Source organism: Pinus tabuliformis, chromosome 2_2, assembly GCF_031772625.1.
Source record: "Pinus tabuliformis cultivar Carrire ecotype Pingquan chromosome 2_2, CPIR1, whole genome shotgun sequence".
Classification (NCBI taxonomy): domain Eukaryota; kingdom Viridiplantae; phylum Streptophyta; class Pinopsida; order Pinales; family Pinaceae; genus Pinus; species Pinus tabuliformis.
In genome coordinates this window covers 803,493,865-803,498,140 of record NC_142300.1, presented here as the reverse complement: position 1 = coordinate 803,498,140, position 4,276 = coordinate 803,493,865, and positions in this window count along the sequence as shown.

Here is a 4,276-nt window from a genome sequence, read left to right as displayed (position 1 = left end):
TCCTCCCTTTGGATTGTGGGTTTTTTGTGGGACTTGCATCATTTCTTCATTTCGTTGTGTGCACTTTGTGAACGTCCCTCTCTCTATTGGCCTTGCACCATCAATGTATTTTTGGCTTGCGGCTTTCTCCAACATTGAGTGTCGGCCTGTGACACATCCTCTTTGGAGTTTGATCTTTGACCCCCGTTGACTCTCTCGCTGGAAAGGTTGTTGGGTGTTTTGTACTCGAAGGGGTGTAATAGCGGGGTGGGTTTGTGTTATGGGCAGCAGTCTATTTTTCATTTGAAGCCTTGTGTCGCTGGGTTGGGGGGTTGTTTGCCTCTCAGTGACATGCTCAAGAAACTGGTCTCATCGTGGCCCTCGTCTTTTCTATTGGTCAATTTTGGGTTGTGATTTATTGCTTGGTTATTTGCTATGTTGTAAAGCTGGAAAGGGTGTTGTGTTGAATGCATGTGGGAGGGTGTGAAGAGGTGGGGCTCTTTTTTGATTGGGTGCCTTGTTTGATTTCTTTATGGTTAGAAGACATCTGCTTGGCATGCTATTGAGCTTCTCTCTTTTCTTCGGATCTTTGTTTCTTTGGTGTTTTTTTCTTCCCTTCTTCCTTTTTCCCCTAGCCTTACGGAGGAGAGCTGGGATTGTTGTGGATTAGTGTTCGGGAAGGACGAAAAGCAGTGTGAGTTCCCAGGGTGGCCACCCTAGTATTTCTCGATTGTCGTCCCCTACAGTTCCCCCCTTTTTCGGAAGGCGTGGGGTTTGGGAAGCTTGTTCTCTCTTTGAGCCTCCCCTTGTGAGCCAATAGCCACGTTTGATATCTCTTTCTTTCCTGTTGTTTCTATCCCTTCTTGCTTTTGGCCCCTTAGCTTTATGGAGAAAAGGTGGGATTGTTATGGAGTAGTGTTCAGGAAGGACGAAAAGCAGTGCGAGTTCCGAGGGTGGCCACCCTAGTCCTTCACGATCGCTGTCCCCTGCAGTTCCCCCCCTTTTTGCGAAGGCATGGGGGTGGGAAATCTTGTTCTCTGTTTGAGCCTCCCCTTGTGAGCCGATGGATGCATTCGATATATCTATCTTTCTTTAATGTTGTTTTCTTCCCTTCTTCCTTTCGGCCCCTAGCTTTACGGAGAAAAGGTGGGATTGTTGTGGATTGGTGTTCGGGAAGGACGAAAAGCAGAGTTCCCAGGGTGGCCACCCTAGTCCTTCTCGATCGCCGCCCCCTGCAGTTCCCCCCTTTTTGTGAAGGCACGGGGTTGGGGAAGCTTCTTCTCTGTTCGAAGCCTCCCCTTGTGAGCCGGTAGCCACGGTTGATATATCCCTTTCTCTCTTGTTGTTTTCTTCCCTTCTTCCTCATGGCCCCTAGCGTTACGGAGAAAAGGTGGGATAGTTGTGGATTGGTGTTCCCCGACGCCCAAGCCTGGGGAAACTTGGGGTTTCCGAGTCGCGCCATGACCGAAACTGGCGGCGCCCAAGCCTGCGGAAACTGGGGATTTCCATGTCATGCCTCGGCGCCCGGGCCTGGGGAAAATTTGGGTTTCCATGTCACGCCACGACGGAAGCCGGCGGCACCCAAGCCTGCGAATACTTGGGGTTTTCCATGTCGCACCCTGGAGCCCAAGCCTGGGAAGCTTGGGGTTTCCATGTCCCGCCCTTGATGGAACCATGAGTTTCTGCATTTTACGGCACGAGGGAAACGTGGGGAACTTGGGTTTCCATGACAATGCAAACTAGCTCGCAAGTCTTGGGAACTTGGGGTGTTTCGAAACCGCTGCCCAAGTCTGGGGAACTCGCTGTTTCCATGTCATGGCACACCCTGAATCGCCCGAGAGCCTGTGGAACTTCAGATTTCCATGTCGTGGGGCCATGAAGAGCCGCCATAGTCCAAGGGAACCTGGGGTTTCCATTTCGAAACGTGATGAAAACTGCTACCCAAGTTAGCGGACACACATGGGGTTTCCATTTCGCGTCACAACAAAAATTTCTACCCAAGTCTGGGAAACGCGGTGTAAAGGTTTCGGTTCGGTTTCTCCCCGTCGGTGTGAAGTGTGAACTCTACGACCGAAATGTGCGAAGTAACATAAGTATAATATGCACATTAGAGGTGGAGTGATGGTTAGTTTATAGCGTGGGAGCGTTTGGCATAACCCACAGGCTGACTTACATGTTGGGGCAACTTGAACAAAGGATTGTTTTCTGACCAACAACTGGATGGAAATTTTGTGATGTGTAAAGGGTGTTTTGGCACGCGGTGGTCGAGTTGGACTGGGCAGCGACTCGCCCAACTGCTCGTATAAATATGGCAAGGCATTGGAGAATTTGACATTCATTCGAAGATAGACATTCTAACATGAGGATTCGGTGATCAAGAAAAAAGTGTGAAGTAGTGGAGCAGGTCACAAAAGAGGCACGTGCATATGTGTGCCTGCTCTTGGGCAAGCACACACAATACGTACAGGTTTTAGTTATCGGGTGAGGGCACAGGTAAGGAAGGCACCCGTCGTTCGGTGTGACACGGGGTGTTTCGGGTAGGTCGCCTGCCCATCGTGGAAGAAGAAATGTGGAGGTGTCTCAGGTGACTCAGGTAAGTCGCCCGCCCGTCGTGCAAAAGGAAATGTGGGGTGACTCAGGCGAGGTCACCAGCTCGTCGTGCAGCGGTAAACGAGGTTCGGTCGAGGAGTACGGTTGGCAGCTCGTGTGAGGGCGCGCCCGCCCAGCTCAGGCAAGGAAATTGGTTGGCACACGTTGGTGTTGCCTATTTGTAAAATTGGATGAGTATGAAACTTGGTGTTTCCCAAGTATACTTGTAAAGCCTCATAAACATTGTAGAGTTGAATAATATATTGTATTCGGTCATACTCATTGTTCAAGGATTTGCCCCTCCCTTTATACTGTGCAATTGTGTTCTTCATGTATAATTGTTGATGATAATGAATGTGTATGGGTGTTCATTGGTATAAAGGAAACATAATAATTCTTGGTTGCAAAAGAAAAACTAAGTAGACTAATGGTTAGGCATAGTACATGAACATAAGTATTGGTGAAAAGAAAGTGTTCGGTGGCAACGCACCTCGCCAAGTATGGCTGAAAGACTACTATAGGATTGGGGGCGTGACACGCAGTGTTCCCATGTCGCTCTCGTCATGTTGGGCATGGCGCACGCCCCTTGATACCTCCACGATGGGCGAGCCACCGACGGAAGGCACGCAGGCGACCCTTGTTGCATGCCCAGATGAAAGAGGTGTCCATGTGCGGAGGAGTTAGGATGCGGGCAGGTGTGCGACATGCGGTGACAGGTGTAATCAGTGAGGTGTTGGAGCTGACCCATGGGTGCGATGGTGCACACGAAGGGAGGTGGCATTTCGTTGGAATGGTGCGTGTCGAGGTTATGTGGCAGGTCAGCTGGGCATGCATGTTGATGGAGCTGACCCTTGTTATCCTCGAGAGACACGGCCCTTGGGTGAAAGGATGCGTATAAGTAAGGAGGATGGCATTCAACGAAGGGACATCAAACTCAAACTTCCACATCGTAGAACAAGTGCGAAGGAAGGAGTTGGGAGAAAACAGAAGGAAGAGAAGGACGCGAGTAAGAGGGCCGCACCTATGGGCGGATTACAGAGGGCGGGTCGGGCTTATTAGTGTGGACAAGCAGAGTAGGGCAGGTTACCGTCCAGGCAGGCATGCCGCACTGCATGCGGGCCATGCACCCTCACTATGGACCGCACCGACGGGCAGAGTTTGTGCGCCGCGGAAGGGAAAGTCGGGCAGACAGGTTCACAGTTCAGGTGTGGAGTTGTGTCGTGTAGGCCGCGGGCCAGTGCAGCACGACCACACGACATGATAGGTTGAAAGAATAATTGAAGAAGGTAAATTTATGGTAAGTATTTTCTCTGCGTTGTTAAGAACACTTATTGGAAAATTGACCGAGTGTTGAAGTAGGCACAGACCGTGTACTCAAGTATTGGTAAAAGGAAAAAGTACGGCAGTGCCACACCCGCTTATGCATGGTTGAAATACTACCACCGGCTATTTTTCAATTTTGAATAATTCACATAAGAGAAACCGGATTGGCAACCCATCTGTTATAGCATCATATTAGCCAACATTGTTCATAGCAAGGCCTTGACTAACAGCTTTATCTCTCATAAGATCAGAGCACAATGTTGGCGAGGCCAATGGCTTATAAACACCTTGGTCATTGTCTCTAAAGGTACATACCCACCCAAGTGTTCCTTGAGTATGACCTTCCAGGAAAATTCTTGTCTTGGGTTCCCAGCCCTCAAAGAAT